This window comes from Canis lupus, chromosome 2, assembly GCF_003254725.2.
Source record: "Canis lupus dingo isolate Sandy chromosome 2, ASM325472v2, whole genome shotgun sequence".
NCBI classification, from domain to species: Eukaryota; Metazoa; Chordata; class Mammalia; order Carnivora; family Canidae; genus Canis; species Canis lupus.
Window position 1 is genome coordinate 82,391,880 of NC_064244.1, and position 19,180 is coordinate 82,411,059.

The 19,180-nt window shown below is 61.2% G+C and overlaps 1 protein-coding gene across 5 annotated transcripts in view; it reads left to right on the forward strand.

The window, feature by feature from the left end:
- DHRS3 (dehydrogenase/reductase 3) overlaps nucleotides 1-19,180 on the forward strand; it is a 38,548-nt gene that overhangs the window by 9,968 nt on the left and 9,400 nt on the right. The window contains exon 1 of one of the 5 annotated variants that reach the window (XM_025446929.3): nucleotides 8,936-9,071. The exons of 3 other annotated variants lie outside the window; for them this stretch is intronic. The gene's annotated coding sequence lies outside the window, so the exon portion shown is untranslated. Of the gene's footprint in view, nucleotides 1-8,935; nucleotides 9,072-9,485; nucleotides 9,510-19,180 lie in introns of those variants that run through there. One more of the 5 variants, XM_049107218.1, reaches the window with a different exon arrangement.

Here is a 19,180-nt window from a genome sequence, read left to right on the forward strand (position 1 = left end):
CCCGCCCCCTCCCAAAATAAAATAAAAGCAAATGTGTTGGTGCCCAGAGTGAAGGAGACACTTTTCTGTTCCACTTTGTCGAAGGACCTTCCGGAGCTTTGTGGTCAGTATTGGTCAACACTTCGAGAGGGTCCTTGAGCAGCTGGAGGGTGTCCAGGAAGCGGGCTCCAGATGACCAGGGCTAGAAGCCATGGCCTAGGTTGGATGGCAGGTCCGCGGTGTTCAGTTGAGGACTTCAGGGGCTGGGGATGGAGTCGGCTGCCTCACGACGCACGGAGGCAAGGGACCTGGTCCGGGTGGGATGGCGGGCCGCGCGGGGCAGCGGGGAGGCCTCGGGGATGCAGACCCCGGTCCCGCCCCAGGAGCGCCCGCCTGCCCTCCGGAGCTTCCTGTAGCCCAGCGGGCTGCTCTCTAAGTGCGAGTGCCGTGGGGAGGTTAGGTTCTGGGCGGCCACCTGGGTCCCTTCCACCCCTTAGGGTCTGGGCACCGTCGTTGCCAGAGTGACATCAGTGAGGACAGTGACCCGGGCAGGGGGCAGAAGGAGGGGTGGACACCAGCATCCATCAAGCAAGGTTTCAGCACAGCCTCCCCAGGGGCCTCCGGGGCTATGTCATTGCTCTGCCGGGGTTTTGCAAGGTGCTGGAGAGAGGAGGGCACAGGGTGCAGGGCCGGCCCCTTTCCCGTCCTTCACGCCGACCCCCAGTCACACCTCCTCGGGCTCCTAGGGGTCCCCGTGACCGCGTGCCATCCGCCGCCCTGGTGCTGTAGTGACCATAGTGCTACGGTGACAGTCCCCCCGCGTGACTGTGGCACCGTCCCCGGCTCCGTCCGTTGGTCTTGGTGACTGTTGGGTGCTGCTTCACCTCCACGGTCTTGCCCCTGCCCGGAGGCGGGTGGGATCGGCAGCCGTTTGTAAGCTGGGGGTGATGTGAGAGGCCCGGGAGGCTCGGCCTCAGGCAGACCTGGAACTCAGGGCTCGTCGCTGGAAAACTAGGCCCATGGCGGTTGGGACAGATCGTCTCGGCCTGGCCCTGCGCGTCCCGGCCGGGGTTACGGGCGTCGAGAGACAAGCGGCCAAGTACACAGAGGGCTCCAGGGCCCACGGGATGGAGCAACAGGATGGGCCGGGAGGGGGTTCAGGTCCCCTTGACAAAAACAGTCTTTCAAGCACCCAGTGACCGTGGTTGCATACAGTGAACGGGGGACGCTTGCCAGGGGTCAGGGTATCGGGGCTTCGGAGGGTTTGCTGTAAACAACCAACTGCTAAGCAGGAAAACAACACAGTTGTGCTTCACTCATTTGACATCCAGGGTAGCACCTCCAACCAGGTGTGCGGGAACAGGGAGCGCCGGCTGCCTCCAGCTCCGCCACCCGGCCGGGCCCTCCCGCGCGACCGAGGGCTTCGGTGGTACAGAGAAGGGAGCAATCACTGTTCATGAGGTGAAATCTTAGAAGACTTCTTGAAGGAAGTGGCAGCCGAGGGAGTTGTAGTCAGTCTTAACCTTTTGCTGGTTGTAGGACCCTCTGAGGACCCGAGGAAGGTATAAACCCTGCCCTGAGAAGAATACACGATGCACGTTTTTTTTTTTTTTTAATTTTATTTATTTATGATAGTCACAGAGAGAGAGAGAGGCAGAGACACAGGCAGAGGGAGAAGCAGGCTCCATGCACCGGGAGCCCGACGTGGGATTCGATCCCGGGTCTCCAGGATCGCGCCCTGGGCCAAAGGCAGGGGCCAAACCGCTGCGACACCCAGGGATCCCACGATGCACGTTTTTATACTCTTGCGGGGTCCTTGGGTGTCCCCGATGCCACCAGGTTAAGAAGTTTTGCGCTGGATCTAATCAAAATCCACCCAAGTCCCTCAAGGCTTGGCTTCTGGTTCAAGACTAGAGCTCATAGCACAGCAGGGGACCCTCCGGGGTCCTGTGACCCAGAAGCCAGAGCCAAGCCCGGGTGGACAGCGCAGATGGGCGGCCGGGTGGCTGGTACGTAATGCCGACGACAGCCGCCGCACACGGGCCACCGGGCCCCAGCCTTCCTGGCTCGGCTGGCCATCCCTGCTTTGGGGAGCTCAACCTCGAATTCCCCTTTCGGAGGCCTCTTGGGGAAGCGGCTGGAAAAGCATTTCGATCATGAACGATATGATCATTTTGTCCACATTTGAAACCTGCTCCCCGGGAGGTGTTTGTGGATAACCGTCTCCCCCGTGTATGCCGCGCTTCTCCACACCTCTGGCCTCTCCGGCTCCCCAGAGACCCCAATATACCACTGGAGTTTCTAGGATCCGGTTTTCCAGACTAGGTTCCAGAGCGTCCGAGGGATTCCAAGAAGGCGGAGCCACATGGGAGGTGGAGAAAATGGGGTTCAGAGGGGCCTCGCCTCCACTTCCCGAGACCAGCTTCACGTCTGTCTGTCTGCTATGCTTGAATTCCACGCAAAATTTTTGGGTGCATTTCGAAAGAATGCCATTACTCTAAAGAAAAAATACATAAACACAGCTGTTCTAGGAACCACTCCGGCCACAGCCCCCTCCCCAGGCCACCCTCGCTGGCTCTGCCGCGGTCATCTCCCCGGGTCCCCAATTTTGGCTCTTTACCCCAAGGTGAGGAGGCTCCACATTGCCGGGTCGTCCTCTGAGCCGGTTCCTTTGCCTACGGGAGAGGGTCCCCACCACTCCTACCCCAGGCGCGTGGACCCCCTTCTGCCGCCACCACGGGGGAGTCCGTGAGCTAGAGACCCCAGCGTCTCAGGCAGGATGGGGGCGGCCGCCCGAATTCCGCGTCCGGCCCTGAAGGCACGCGATGCGGCCCCCCAGCCCCAGAGCCGCGGCGTTTCGAGAGGCAGAGGCCGGCCCACCGACCCCAGCCCTCACGCAAGAATTTAATCCCCAAAATCCCAGCTCCCAGCAAGCTGCCCTGTGACCTTAGACCAGTAACTTTCTGTCTCTGGGCTCCAGTTCCCCTGTCTGAAAAACGAAGCTGTGAAGATTCAGGGAGATAACAGCGTTTGTAGGAAAGGATGGCTCCCTCCAGGCCGGGGTGGGGAGTCAGGGGCCGGGGCAGCTGGGGGGGGACAGTGGACACCCCCTAACCGCGGCTTTCCACCTTTTGCTTATTGAAGCAGGTACGAGGTACGCCGCGGGGCGTGCGGCGGGGGGTGGGGGTGCAGAAGGCAAAGGACACGCGGCGGGATTTGTCCTGCTCCCGAGACTCCCCAGGAAGGTGGTGGTCCTACGCGTGCCCCAGAAGCCCTCAGCAGGCTTAGCTCTTGACCCCTTCTAGAAGCAGCGGGAGGGACTCTCACCCCACAGGGAGGGCTCAAAGCCTCGTGCTGGTTCCCCCGCCAGGCTGAGGCCTCCACCCCTGTTGAGATGGCTGGTCACCACCCTTGGGCAGGGGCTGGCCCGGCGCAGGCCCTCCCGTGGCTGCCGGGTAGAGGCTCCGGCCCCAGCTGCCCGCTTCCCTCCGTGGGTGTAGCCGGCGTTTTCATCTCTGCATCCATGTGGCTCAATGGGTCGGGGTTGGCGGTGGTGAGGCCGAAGTCACAGGTTACCATGGCAACTCAGCACGCTTTGCGGCCCCTCATTGCCAGGTGTCTCTTCCCAGAGACTGCAGCCCGCCCCCCCACCCCCGGGAGCAGGGGACAAGGCTTCCTACTCGCCAGGTGTCCCGGGCACGGTACCAGGCGCAGGGGAGGCACTTCATAAATGTTTGTTGCCTGAGCAAATGCATGACCCCCCCGCCCCCCATCCTAGCTGGTTAGAGCCTGTGTTCACTGAGCACCTGCTGGCCCAGGTGGAGGGAGCACTGTACCTCGAGTCAGGGCGTTCACCAGGCTCCAGCCCAGTGGGCTCCAGCGCTGGTACCGTTACCCTCCTCTGCCCACTGGTCAAGGCCCTCGAGGGCTGGTCACACAGCTAGTGGGTGGCCAAGCAGGATTTGAGCCCAGGGTCCTCGAACCAGCGAGGTGCGGTGCCTCTGTGGAGCAGAACAGGTCCCGCGGACCGCACAGCAGACGGTGCCGCCACCGGGGGCTCCACGTGAGTCAGCGTGGGCAGAGGTAGCCCTCGGATTGCTTCGTTGACTCTCGTGACCGGAAGGCCCGTGGGCAGGTCTGCTGCCGGGCCTGGCTGGGGGCTCGGGACTTGGTCTGTCTTGGGCCGGGCCCCCCTCCTCGGCCGCCCGGCTGCTCACGTCTGCCCCCAGCTGCCTCCAGTGCCCCCCAGCTCCCAGCCCGCAGGATAGACCCAGGTCTTCTCCTCGGCAGTTCTCGAAGGGAACTCCAGTGCCCCCGGCTGTGACAGGGTTGAGCCTGAAGCCGTCACTACTGCAGGGTCACAGGCCTGTGTGAGTCGAGGGTGGACCAGCCCCAGCCAGTCACAGTGTTGGAGAGTGGCGAGGTGGCCTCCTGTTACAGGAGCCAGCGTGTCGGGAGCAGGTGTCAGCACTCCTGGTGAAGGTGTGCAGTCATCTCCAGTGGAAAGTTCCGGAAGAACCTGTTAGCCAGTCCTCCCGAGTCTAGTCCTGCAGACCTTGTCAGGTCATTTCCAGACACTCCGGGGCTCAAAGGGGGAGCTGAAACCTCCTTGCCCTCAGGGAGTCTGCAGTTCAAAGAGGCAAAATGAGCAGCCAGTCAAGGTAGACTTCCTTTGTACCCTTTTCTAGAAGATTGAAGGCCACCATGATGGGAGATTAAAGGAAGGCCCTTTGCTGGGTCCTGTTCATAGTGATGTTTACCGGGTGTGAGAAGCCAGTTCTCCCTCTTTTGCAGCTACAGGCAGGTGAGCAGGAGGGAGCCCATACTGGGTCCTTCCAGGACCCCAATTCTCTGGGGTCCTCGAGGCGAGGACCCCCAGGACCAGGGCCCCTGCAGAGCCCCGCCAGCCAGCGCAGGTGCTGGGAGCCTGGCAGGCAGGTCGTCCCGGGGAGCTGGGGCCAGGTGACCACGAAGGGCAGCGCGAGCTTCCTGCAGGCAGGCACCAGACACACCCACGCCATGACAGGCCACCCTTGGCTCCCGTCCCTGGACGGAGGGTCCCGCCTCACCTCGCCAGGCCACTGCCCCGTGAACACGCAGCCCTGTGGGCGGGGAGGTGCGTCGTCCTGTGCTGGGGGCCACCGCGTGAGCCTTTGTGTTGGGAGGGGTGTGTGTGGGTGTGAGTGTGGGTGGGTGGGTGTGCCTACACACGCGCACGTGGGCTCACGCGTATTGAGCATGCACACCCGCCTTCGTTTGTTTTTCTTGCTCAGATTCAGCCAACTAGAGAATCCTAGTTCAGATTTTAAGCTCGAAAACCAACAAACCAAAGTCCATACGTTGGCTCTTCCACTTACTTTGCTGAGTGACCCTGGGCAAGCTTCTAGACCCGTCCGAGCCTCAGTTTCCTCATCTGTAAAATGAAGACTCAGTGAGATAATGTAAAGAAAGTCCTGAGCACAGGGGCGGCGGCCCGGGGGGCTCAGGCCAGAGGGTCAGGGGCACTCCTTTGGAGGCTCTCGGGGAGGATCTGTATCCTTGCCCTCTCAGCTCCTAGAGGCACCTGTGTCCCTTGGCTCGTGGCCCCTTCCTGGGTCTTCGAAGCCAGCAGCTCCCACGCTCACATCTTCCTCTTCCTCCGGCTCCTGTAAACCTTGTCTGGTTTTAAGGCCCCTTTTGGGATTATACTGAGCCCATCTGGATCATCCTGGATAGCCTGTCCTTTTTAAAGTGAGTTGATTAGCAAATTTAATTCCATCTGCAACCCTAATCCTCCTTTCCCTCATAAAGTAACACATTCACAAATTCTGGGGATTAGGACCGGGTGTCACCGGGGAAGCTTTGTCATCCGCAAAGTGACAGTGCTAATCCCAACCTCCCAGGGCCATTGGGAGGATTCCAGGAGTGGTCCAACCTGCTGAGCAGGGGCTCAGAAAATGCTGGTTGGACCTGCCCTGAGCACCTGCTGAATCCAGAACTCTGTTCCAGGCGCCACCCAGAGTCACCAGGGGTGGAAGATGTCGCAGTTCCCGCACGGCGCAGCTGGCACTGTGACCAGGGCAGTAGGACATCATCAGGGGAGGTGCCCTTGGAGAGCGAACCAGAAACAGGGGACTTTAATGGACCCTGTGCTGGGTGGGCAGCGGCTCCACATAAGAGACTACTCTGGGTCAACCAGGAAGGCCCTCTAATGGGGGTAGATTTGACAGGAGGGACGGGCAATCCAGGGGACGACCTTGGGTCGTGGGGACCAGGTGCACATCACAAGGAAAAAACACAGGCGCCTGGGTGGCTCCGTCGGTTAAGCATCTGCCTTCGACTCAGGTCATGATCCCAGGGTCCTGGGATCGAGTCCCACATCGGGCTCCCTGCTCAGTGGGGAGTCTGCTTCTCCCTCTGCACCTCCCCGCACCCCCGGCTGCTGGCGCTCGCCCTCTCTCTCTGTCTCTCTCTCTTTCTCATACACACTCACGTGGGCACACTCTCAAATAAATAAATAAATTCTTAAAAAAAAATAATAAGGTTCTGGGTCCCAGCCTCAGTCTAGCCGGGGAAATGGACCAGTGGCCCCCAGTGACGTGTACCACGTGACGACTGTTCTGACGGGCAAATCGTGGTGGGAGCCCCAGTGGGCACGGGGACCGGCTTTCCAGCCAGTCTCTGCAGTGCTTCCTCGACATTTAGTGATTTTCAGGGACAATCCGATTTGCTCCCCAGAGCAACCCTGCGAGGCAGGATATTCCTGTCCCCATTGTTAAAATGAGAAAGCTCGGGCTCAGAGAGGCCAAGTCCTCGCCTAACGTCACACAGCGCACAGGGTCATGGGACTGGCAGTCAGGCGCTCTGACTTCTGGAGAAGGCCTGCTGGCCATGTCAGCTCGGGGGCTTCAGGTGAGGAGGCATCAAGGAGGGTGAGGCCGAGACACCCCAGGGCAAAGGGGAAGAGCCAGTCTGGAAAATGGGAGACGAGCTTTCCTGGGAGAACTGGGGTGCGAGGAGGCTGGCCTCGGCGGCCACGGTGTGCGGGTGGGACTTGATGGCAGAGCACTGGGGGCCAAGAAGCCTTTCTACGCGGCGCGGGGTGGACTGGGCTCCTGGGAGGTCGGGGGAGGCTGCTCTTCCAGCAGAATCCTCCCCTTCCTGGGGGCTGGTGCTCAGGGGAAAGCCCTCCTGGCCCAGCTTCCTGGGCTGGGGCTGAGGCCCACGCGGGCGTCCTCTCGCCTGCGCACAGGCCTGGCCAGGCCGGTCCCCGCTGCAGGGTCCCACTGCTCCCCGAATGCCCCAGCCGTCACGGCCCAGATCCCCAGCCCGAGAGCATGACGCCAGCCAGAAGGGTCGGCTCCCTGGCGTTTGACCTTCGTCCAGCAGAGATTAAACCAATTCCTAATTAATAGCCTGTGGGATAGATGGTTACCTTGGCACAGCTTGCAAGTCATTTAAAGCTTGTCCTCAGGAGGCCCGTCCATAAATCATGGTCCATGAGCCGAAGGTCTTCCTGGGACACGCCAGCTGTGTGTCAGTGGGCGCAGGAGCTCGGGGGCCCCCGAATGTCTGCTTGGGTCGGGGTGGGGGATGCCGAAGGAGCTACCCCGGTGAAAAATCTGTCTTTTCTTTCCCAAAATCTGTATTCTCACCTCCACCAGCAGCCCCCAGGAGTCCTGCCAGGCTTGGTTTCCCAGCTCAGCCACTCCTGGCCGCGCCCTTGACCTCTCCGGGACCTCAGTGCCCCATCTGTAAGGCGGGCCAGCTCGGGTCCCCAGCCCCTTGCAGACTTGCTTGAATGTACGGGTGGAATTAAGAGGGGCACGCAGAAAGGAACCGAGGACCTTGGAGATTTGGGGTTCGACAGGTTGCAGAGCCTGAGACCAGCCCCTGAGCTGTAACGCTGGCGACCACTGTACGTGACCGTTTCCCGCTAAATCTATTCCGCTTCTGTACCGACCGCTTTTGTGTCTTGCACGTGCAGAGTGGGGGTGCCGGCAACTGGGGGTCAGCCGCCCGTTGGGATGTGCCGCCCACTCTGCATCCTGGGATGCATCCATCGGAGCCGTGCTCCCTGCTGTCCAGGGAAGGGGGGGGGGCACGTGCCTTGGCACTGGGTGCCCCTCCGCTCACAGCCCTGCCCGGCTTCCGGGGCGTGGCACCTGGGGGGCACTCAGGGCCCCACGCTCAGGAGGGTCCCGCATTTCTGAACGTCCTGCCGTTGCGGTCTTGAAATGCTCAATAATTCTTTAACCTGGGGCCCCGCGAGGGAGGTGGCCGGTGCTCACGGTCGCCGCACCGCGTGCACGGTCCGGCTCACCCCTCCCGAGATCCCCCTCGGGACACCGTATCACCCGTTCCGCGGAGGAGGCAACATGACAACATGATTCCATTCGTTCATTCACAAGCTCCTCGGGCACCTGATGGCCGTGCCCGGTGCTGGGAATTCATCCCGAGAACCTGCGTTCTAGAAGGTGTGTGTCGGGGGAGCAAAGAAATGACTGTTAACGTTTCAGACCCTGACAAAGTGCCGTAGAGACAATAAAACGGGGTGATGTGAGGGAGACAGATTTAAGTATGAGCTTCAGTGCCAGGGAGGCTGGGCCGGGCGCTGGCGTGAAGCCGTGCTTTGCTGCGTCCCTGGGCCCCTTTATAAAGATCCGGGGTTATTTCCAGTCCCCCCCCCCCCCAGTCCTCATAGGACTTCAGTTAGTTGTTTTGTTTTTTTTTTTTTGAGGATATTAAACTAACATTTATTGAATGGTTATCACATACAGGTGCTGTGCCAGGTGCTTTATACCCATTATCTCATTTCATTTTCACAGTAACCCTATGAGGGAGGTACTATTGTTATCACCATTCCACAGATGGCAACAGAGAGGTCACGCAACTTGCCCAAGGTCACCCACTGGTATGTGTTAGAGCCAGGATTTAAACCTAAGCCTGCTGGGTTCTGGATCCTGCCCTTAGAACCAGGACACTGCACATGCCCTATAAATAAACAGTTGAGGCTTTGGAGTCAGAAGACCCGTGCAGGAGGGCTCCTTAGCCCGCGGGGCTGATTCCCCGTAGGTCCCCACGGCCCCAGGCACCCACAGTACACTCAGGAGGCAAGTGTGGTGGGTGGGTGAGCGGACGCCCTGCCTCCGTGTCTCCGGGCGCCTCGGAGGCCCGGAGGCCCGGGGCGGGGGGGGGGGGGGGGTGCCCTGCTTGCACTTTTGACCTTTCCACCAGCACAGGGAGGCCGGTTTCGATTCTCCCCGCTTCCCCCAGAGGGAGATGGTGAAGCCCAGAGATGCCAAGTGACTCATCCAAAAGTCACACAGCAAATCGGCTCCAGAGCCCCGCGCTTCCCGCCCCCGAGGGCGGTTCAGACACCTGGCGCTGCCAAGGATCTGGGAGCTCCGGGGCCAGGGGGTCCCTGCGGCCGAGGGGCGGCCGGTGGGCGGCGAGGGCCGCGCTGGCACTGCTGACCCCCGAGGGCTCGGCCCCCAGCGCCTCTGCTTCCGCGAAGAGGCCCGAGCTTCCCAGAAAGCCGAGCACAAAAGGCAGGCACTTCCCCAATCCGTTGGGCAGGGCGCCCGCAGCTGACCCCCTGCCCCCGGGGAGGCCGCCCTGGGGTCCCCAGCCGAGAGGCCGACCCCAGATGGAAGCGGGGAGGAGGGAGGAGGGAGGGAGGCGGCGCTCCAGCTGGGCCGCTGCCGGCGGGGGGCGGCGAGGGTTCACGCGGCGGCCAGCAGACTGGCTGCGTGTTGCAATGTCTGGTGGCGTTTGCAGCATCCTGTCCGCGGCAGCTGGGGTAACCTCGGGCCGCGAGCGTGTGTGGCGCAGGCCCGGCCTCCAGGCCGCTGGCACCTTGCATCTCATCTGCAGCTCCGGGGTCAGCCGCGGGCCAGCGGAGCCCTGACGTCACGCGGCGTTTGTTTACCGGGCGGGAGGAAGCTGGGCGGCGGCTGGGGGGCGCCCCGACCGCCCCCCCACCCCAGCCCCGCACCCCAGCCCCACTAGGCCCTCCTCTGCCCCACGTGCACCCCGCCCCATCCCCAACGCAGCCCCCCCACCTCCCCTGCCCCCGCCGGCCCCCACCTGGCCCCTCTGCACCCCAGCCCCAGCCCCACTGGGCCCTCCTCCACCCCATGTGCACCCCACCCCATCCCCAAAGCGGGGGCCGCCCCACCTTCCCTTCCCTCCCCCGGCCCCCACCTGGCCCCTCTGCACCCCAGCCCCAGCCCCACTGGACCCTCCTCTGCCCCATGTGCACCCCACCCAGCCCCAACCTCCCCCCACCCCACCCCCTCGGCCCCCTCATCCCCATCCCCATCCCGGCCCCCCCACCCCTCCGGGCTGCTGCGGACACCTCCCAGACGCCCCCCCACCTCCCCCCTCCACATCTACCGCCCACTGCTCCCCAACCCTCTCCTTTCCTTTTCTATCCGCCAAATGGGCTCCCTGCCCAGTCCCCACCCAGGACTCCAGCCCAGCCCCACCCCGCCCCCTCCCGGGACCCCCGCGGGCCCCCACCCTGCGCCCGCCCCTGGGCCCACTTTCAGAAAGACTTCCTGGAGCCTCCTGCCAGACCCGTTGAGGTTTCGCCCGGGCTCCTCCTGCCACCCCCTCAGCCCGTCATGTGAGCGCGGACCCGCCTCCCTGCGGATGGTGGAGGCTCGGCGGCTGGTGGGGGGGGCGCTTTGTTATTGGAAACTGGTGTGCTTCCCCGCGGCTAGGTGGGTTGGGGCGCTGGGCTGGCATCATCGGGCACCTCTTCCTGCGAGGCTGCCCTCGCCACCTGGGACCCGACCCTCCCGCGGTCCCTCACTCGCCACCCCCGCCCCCCGTGCTTGAGCAAAGTGTTCTGGAAGTAGAAGCACCTGGGGGTGGGAGTTAGGATCTTGCTCTTCTCCCTACCTGGACTTGCCGGAGCACACCTTCCCTGGAGGGGGAGGCCCCGGGGCTCGGTGCCTGACATCGTTTTCCCATCTTCTCAGGCCAAACCCTCTTCCTGTGGCAGCCAGTCCTGAACCCCTCCTCTCCCCCCAGCTCCACCCAACTGCCCCAGCACCCCCCACCCCCACCTTCCATCCCTCTCACCTGTCCCCTGCCTGTAGAGCACCTCCTCACCCCCCCCCCACTGCTCTGGTTCCCACCCTCATTCCAAACCCCCCCATCCAGCAGTCAGGACTTATTCCAAAATCCAAGTCAGAGGCTGTTATTTCACGGGTCACAAGGCTCTGAAGGGCTTCCATTCTCGCTGGGAGTAGAATTCAAAGCCCCCCAACCCCCCCCCCAGCTACATTCCCTAACTTCATGTCTCCCACTCAGCTCTGCCCCTTGACCTCCCCCAATACCCTGAGCTCATTCCCCCACCCCCACCCCCGGGCCTTTGCACTGGCTGTTCCCTCTGCCTGGAAGGTCCTTCCCCTGATGTCTGCATCCTTCCCTCTTTCACTTCCCTCAGTCTGCCCAAATGTTACCCCACCTGAGAGGCTTTCCCTGCCCCCACTTCCATGTAATACCACTCCTACCCCGTGACGGTCCGCCTGGCCGGTCCTGCCCCGCCCACGCACCTTTGGCCACCTGCGTGTATTACATAGTCGACTTGGTCCTATGTTCATTGTCCTCGTCTTCCCCATTCACATGAAAGCGAATGCCGGGAGAGTGGGATGAACTTGCGCCCTGCCGTGTTCTAGGGCTTGCGACCCTGCCCGGCACGTAGCCGCCACACAGTGATCTCCCTCGAATGTGTGAGTGAGTGAGGACAGGGAGCAGTGGAGGAGCTTGGCTTTGGGGTTCAGGTTGAAGCATTGCTTCGAGACTTGTGGCCGCGTAGCCCGCGTGGGTGACTCGGCCTGTCTGAGCTTCAGCCCCGCACTGCACTTGTGGTCGCGTGTCTCAGGATGGTGCTACCGACGATGTGCACCGTGCTACAGGGTGGCCTGCAACCGCTGGCTCTCCTCTCCCCTTCTCACCACCTCAAGGTCAGGTGGTGTTCTCTACCAGGAGGTCCAGACGGGGGAACTGAGGCAGAGGTCATGGGGCTTCAGCTAAGCAACTCTGGCCCGGGTTCCCCCCCCGCCCCCCCAGCTTTTGCCACGTGTGGTCGAAGGGTAGACAGACGGAGGTGCAGCCCTGGGGGCCAGGCCCATAGGCTCTTAATGTCTGTGAAAAGAAACATCAGCCCTTGAGTTTCTGGCTGGAAGTGGGAAGTTGTTCTGCTCTTCTGCAGAGTCAGCCTTTGAGGTAGTTTCCCCTGGAGGGTTTTCCCAGTGGCTCCCGAACCAAAAGGATTCACAAGAGTCACACCCTGGGATGAGACGGGACGTAGCCCAGTGGTCACACTTGGATTCTGAACAGTTGCGGAGACATGGCTCTTGGCAGATGGAAGTATGAGGTGGTGGGGGGCGGGTGGGGGGTGCCCTCTATCCTCAGGGACGTAGGACCTCCATCGTGGAGGGAGATGTGCGGCCCAGGGACTGGGAGAGATCTGGACAGTAAAAGAGCAGGGGCGTGCACAGGGATGTTTATGGCGTCTTCATGCCTAACTGCCAAAACTTGCACCCCCTGGCCCTCCCGTAGGGGAATGGATAAATCAACCGAATCATTCAAACAATGGGCTATTAATCGGCACGAAGAAGAAATGAGCTATGAAGCCACGAAAAGACATGGAGGCAGCCTGAAGAGGCCATGTGTACGGTGATTCCAACTCCATGACATTCTAGAAAAGGCCGAACCACGGAGTTCTTTAAAGGGTCATTCATTGTGGGGGGTTGGGAGGAGGGGAGGATGAACAGGTGCAGCACAGGAGACTTTTCGGGCAGTGAAGCTCTGTGGTAGTGCAGTGGTGGGTAGATGTCATCATACCTTTGTCCAGACCCGCAGAATTTACACCGGGAGTGAGCTCGGGTGTCAGCTGTGGACTCCGGGGGGTAGGGATGCGTCGGCGCGGCGTCCCCAGCTGTGGCAAGGGCACCTGCCACCCTGCTGGGGGATGTTGGGATGTTGGCAGTGGGAGGCCGTGCAGGAGTGGGTGCGGGGGGGCGCGTGGGAAGTCTCTGTACCTTCTGCTCAACTTTGCTGTGAACCTAGAACTGCTCTAAAAAAACTAAACCTTAAAAAAAAACAAATCCAAAAGCCTCCAGGGGCCCCGTAGTACCTATGGATCAAACACGTTCTTGGTCCCAGTGGTCAAGGGCGGTGGTGTTGGACTCTACCTCGACCCGTCCGTGCTGCTGCCCTCACCCAGGGGCTCCACGGGACCCCACGTATGCGGCTGCCCCCCTGGAAGAAGTCTCCTCTTTTCTCTGTGTGTCCCTCTTCTGCCCCTTATAAGGACACCTGTCTTTGGATTTTAGGGTCCACCCTAATCCAGGGTGATCTCTTCTCAAGATCCGTAAATTAATCGCATCTGCAAAGACCCTTTTTCCAAACAAGATCACATTCGTGGCGATCAGGGGTCGGGACTGGACGTACCTTCTTGGGGGACACAAGTCAAGCTGTCCACCCGTGCAGGGTCGCCGAGAGGACTACACCTAAAGCACCTAGAGCAGGGCCTGGCACACAGTGAGCGCCCCGGGAACTAGCCGGGGCCGCAGTCCGCCCCTCCTCCTCGTCCACGGGAGGACCACAGATGCTCCCGGCCTACCCTCTCCCCCCGCCACCTGCCCTGGGCGCCGTGCTGGCCTGTGCTCGGGACAGTGGCTTCTGTCCTCACCTGCCCTCCCATCTCAGCCTCTTAAGGCCCTGGTCTCCTCTCAGGGGGCTGATGGCGTCACTGTCACCCACACAGCAAATACTTGGTCGGTGGGACCACGTGCTGCCCCGTGGGAGGTAGACGCTGGCCATCCAGTCCTTGTCGCTGCTGTGTGCTCAGTGCTCATGTCCCTTTATGGGGTCACTTTGCTCCCGCAGGGGAAGTGTGGTGGCCAAGGGCACAGGACTGGGCCTCACGGCCAGCAGGATGGAGTCCGGCTGAGTACCTTCGGGTGTGTCCGTGCCTCGGTTTTCTCACTTACAGAACGGGCTCAGTACCTCCCTCCTAGCGCTGTCAGGGGACTAGGGGAGAGACTGCAGCGGGGGTCCCACAGCAAGCCCGCGGTAGCCAGAACCTTCTCGGCGGCCCCGGCAGGGAATGCAGCCCTGGCCAGCCTGTCCTGCCTGTCACGCGGGCAGCTCGGCGGGGCAGGAGCGGGAAGGGGAAGCCGCCTCCAGCCCAGCTCCCTAGCAGGGAGGCCCGGTGCCTTTGCCGGGGCCGGTGGAAAGCTTACAAAGTCCAAAGGGTCTCGGGGCGGCATCCCATCGCTGTCCTGGATTTGGAGGCGTTGCCTTTGGACGAAGCGCTGGTAGGCTGGCTGCGTGCGTGGGGACGACAGGCTGGCGCTCCCCGAGGGCGAGACTAGAGGCAGCCGGTTGGGGTCCATCCCCAGGAAAAAAAGCTTCTGTCCTGGAGAAGAAAGGGCTAAGGATCCAGCGCCGTAGCATCCAAACTTTATTTTTGGCAACAGAATCTTTGTAGAAACGGCCCTTCTAGAAGACTAATAAAAGTGGCACCTGGGTGGCTCAGTTGGTTAAGTGCCCAACTCTTGGTTTCCGCTCAGGCCCTGATCTCAGGGTCTGGGGATCCAGCCCCGTGTTGGGCTCCACACTCAGCAGGGAGTCTGCTTCTCTCTCCCCCTCTCCCCCTCCGCTGCTAAAATAAATAAATGAATATATATATATATATTTTTTTTTTATTTATTTATTATTATTATTTTTTAATGTGGGTCTGGAGCCTGATGCAAACCTGGAGCCTGATGCGGGGCTTGATCCCAGGACCCTGGGACCACCTCTCAACCTAAGGCAGATGCCTGACCAGCTAAGCCACTCAGATGCCCCAATCTTTTTTTTTTTTTTTTTTAATGTCACCGCTCCAGATGGCCGGGACGCTGGCTACCAAGTCTCCCACCCCTCCGTGGCCCTCACTAGATTCCCCGGGGTCCCCAGAGCTCAGCATGAAACCCTCTCCTGGGAAATCTTCCTACAGGGCGCCCTGCACCCCACCCTGAGGTTGGACAGAGTCCCCACCTCTGTGGGCCGGGGGTGTGGACAAAGGAGGGTCTTTCTAAACCGGAAAGGTCTCTAAGATCCTGTGGTTCTGCCCCAGTTAAGGCTGTGTCTAGCAGCAAGGCAGCGAAGGCCAGTTGGGGTCCTCCAGGCATCTGTCACCCCAGTGACTCCAGTTTTATGGGGGAATAGTGGGATCTTCTCCGAGCAAGGGGGGGACCTATTTCTGTTCTTAGGTTAATAGGAATAATAATAGCTCGTATTTACCATATCCTTCTGCACCTTCCCAGCCACCCTTTGAAATTAATAACGTGAATTGATAGGGAGGCCCCGTGGGTTTTCTCAGGCCGTGTAACTGAGCCCGTCTGGCTGCTGAGCCTGTGCTCTAGGCCACTCTACTCAAAAGGAAGGGGATCTGTTTTTGGAAATGGACGGGGCTATGAAAGAGGGGAAAAGTCAAAATTTGACTTGTACCGGAGGGCACGTGTCTGCGCCCCAGTGTTACCTGCCCGCACCCCTGCACGGCACTCACCCACCCCTTCCTGGCCACACTGAGTTTTTTGTTGCTTGCCCATTCTCGTCTGGCCACAGGGATGGATCCATATTGATGTCTTCCCGCTGGAGGTGCTAAGAGCGGAGGAAAGCTCTGCAGCCTCTAAATCGCGACCCTCCCAGCCCCTACCCTGCCGTGGTTTGGGGTCTCTGGTGGGTATTTTCTTCCTTCTGAGGAGCCAACCCAACCCCACTTCCCTCCAAGACGTGGAGCCCATGAGACATGAACCGTTCTGCTAAAGACGTTCCCAGGGACCCGGATCTTTCCGGGGCTGCCAATTATAAACAGATGCTCCTCCCGGGACCCACCCAGAGACCACCCAGCTCACGTCACTGGGGGGGGACCGTGCTCCGCAGCGGAGCTCCAGCAACGAATGCCAAGTCCAGGCGTTCGTGCAAAGCCCTTCTGGGCAGAGAAAGCAAGACTGGGTGGAGAAGAGTCACTCACTGTTCTCTGGTCAGCAGATTTTTCTAGAGACCTCCCGGGGCCAGTGGCATGTGACAGTGTTAGCTGGCTTTTACTCCGCGCCTGGCCCGCGCCTGGTGCTAAGGTTGTAGGATGGACAGAGGGGATAGGATTCCCCGGAGGGCCTTGCCAGCTTGTGGGGAGGCGGTGGTCAGCATGGGCGGTGGGCACTGCGAGTCCTCAGTCCCCCTGCACCGCAGCTTGTAAGCAGACGGACCTCGGGCGAGTCCTCTGACCTGCCGGGGCCTCACGGGAAAACGGACAGAGTAACCTTAACCACTTAGGAGCTGTGAGGATGAACGGAAAAGACCCGGAGGTACCGAGCCCGTGGGAGTGCTCACTGGCTGCTAGCTCTCGTGGGTCATGGGAGGGACGATGGAAGGAGCCACCGGGAGTTGCAGAACGGAGGGGCCCTTCAGGCGGGGTTCTGTAGGACGAGCAGGAGCCCACAGTAGCCTTGGCATCGACAACAGAGAAAGCCGGCCCGTGCCGGGCACCAGGTAGGGTCACAGGGGACTCGGAAGGGGTGAGATGGATTCCCTGCCCCCGAGAGGCAGGATGCAGACGGCAGCTGGTGAGGACAGCGCGCGTGATGCGAGCGTGTAAACCCTGACTGTGCGGCCTCTGGGAGCCTCCGCACTCACTCACACACCACCGGGAGAGAGATCCAAACGGGCAGCCCCGTTGCGGTGGAGGGGAGCTCCCAGGAGGCAGCGCGGGGGCGCCGGGGGGGCGGGGGAGCCAACCTGGGCCAAAGGCCGACGCTCTTCCACTGAGCCCCCAGCGGCCCCTGACGTCCAGCTCTTGATTTCAGCTCAGGTTATGATCCCGGGGTCCTGGGATCGAGTCCTGCATCTGCTCCCGGCTCAGCGGGGCGTCTGCTCCCCCCCCCCCACAACTCTCTCTCACAAACAAATAAATAAATAAAAAACACCTGTTCGGTTTTTAGGGTTGACCTCGTCCTATGTGGACAAGGCTGCAGTCTTCCCACGACGTTAGATCCCTCAGTACTTTCCGGGTGGTGAACGCGCATCATTCTAACAGCTGCAGCTGAGGGGTGTCCAGAGGCCATGCCCGCTGTCCCAGGCCTTCGCCTCAGCAGGGGGCACATGCTGACCGCGGGGGGGGTGGGGGCTTCTGGAGCCTCACCCCCCGCAGCACCCCGTGATAGAGGCGGCGGCTTCTCTCCTGCTGGGAAACCTCGGCCCGCATCCCAGCTCAGTTGGCTGCGTGACCGCAGAGAAGTAGCTTAGGCTCCCTGGGCCGCGGTTTCGCCATCTGTACCGTGGGCACAACAGGGCTTCCTCATCAATCCCCAAATTTACTTATTTATTTTTTAAAGATTTTATGTATTTATTCACGAGAGACACAGACAGAGGGAGAAACAGGTTCCCTGAAGGGAGCCCGACGTGGGACTCGAACCCGGGTCTCCAGGATCACGCCCTGGGCCAAAGGCGGTACTAAACAGCTGGGCCACCCGGGCTGGCCCAAACCCCAAATTTAAATGAAGTCCCCGCACTCACCCTTGATCCCACTCGCCGTAATGTGTGTCTGACGGTTTTCTCACCCGTCACTGTCCCCTCACTGGAACACGGGCTCCCCGGGGCAGGCACCACGTCCGTTTGGTTCTGTGTTGGGCCTCAGCGCCGGGCAGGGTGCCTGGCCCGCAGCAGGTGCTCCGGGCGGTCCTGTGGGCAGACAGACAGACAGACAGACGGCTGCGACAGCACGGCGGCTGGGCACCCACGCCAGGCGGACATGGGGGCCGTCGGGGCAGGTTCTCGTGCGGGACCCCAGCCCACTGCACCTGGGGGTCGGGGGCTCCCCTGCCGCGGGACGGGGGCCCTGGGTTCTGATCCTGCATCCGTGGCCCCCGAGGGCGGCTCTGGGCCGTCACTTCGCACCTGTGAGCCGCAAAGGCTTGGTGGAAAAGTGGCTCACGGCCTCCGCTGGGGCTGCTGGGGGGCTGGGGCCGGCGGGGGTGGCCCACGGGTGGGAAGCCCCTTACTTATGAGCCTGGCCTAAGAGCAGGTCCAGGGCCGCGGCCCTCCCGCCCCCACGGGCGGCCCTGAGAGGTAGTTCCAAGGAGGCCAACCGGGTTCCGGGGCCGCTCAACCCGCGCTCCTCAGGCCCGTGCCCACCCCGCCCCCCGCCCCCTCATTCTGGCTCTGGGGGATGTGGGCAGGGGCCACATGGGCAGGCCTGCCGGGCTGCACCTGCCAGTGTCCTGGCCAGTAACTCCGGGTCCTCCGAGGGGTCTGAGCAGGGGACTGGATGAGGAGAAGCCAGGAAGGGGCCGTGGCAGGAGCAGCTCCAACTAGGCCTCCACTCAGCTCTCTCTCTCCCTCCTGTCCCCAGAGGACCAGCCCCAGGCCACCCAGCAAGGCTCGCACGCCTAGGCCTGGACCTCGTTTTCTCTGAGACTGACCCCTTGCCCCCTTCCAGGGTCCGAGCTCTGACCTGACTCTTCACCTCAAAACTCCACCCCAGGACGGTTTTGAGGCTCTGGGGAAATCTGGATCTCATGAATCTTGGTCCAAGCAGACTCTGCATTGCAGGTCCTGGGACCCTAAAGGGCTCAAAGGAGATGGGATGGTCTCAGCCTTAAACCCCCTCCCAGCCCAGCCTACCTGTGGCCTTGAACATTTGTTCACTCAGCAAATGGCACATGCGCTCCTGGGCCCTGGAATATGGAAACAACAAGCCAGACTTGAGGACCCCAGGGGGCTCCCAGCCGGTGGGGTTGGCGTGAAGTGGGCAGAAAGCAAACTTGTCCTAGGGCCCAGGGAGAGGTGGGGGCATGAGTAGAGGAAGAAAGGAGATGTGGAAGGAAGGAAGGAAGGAAGGAAGGAAGGAAGGAAGGAAGGAAGGAAGGAAAGAAGGATTGGGTGGGTGGATGGGAGAAAGGATGGATGGATGGATGGATGGATGGATGGATGGATGGACAGATGGAAGGAAGGATTGGATGGGTGAGTAGAAGAAAGGAAGGATGGATGGATGGATGGATGAATGACAGATAGAAGGAAGGATTAGGTGGGTGGAAGGGAGGGAGGGAGGGTCGGGTGGGTAGATGGAAGAAAGGATGGATGGATGGATGAATAGATGGATGGATGGATGGACAGAGGGAAGGAAGGATTGGATGGGTGAATGAAAGGATTGGGTAGG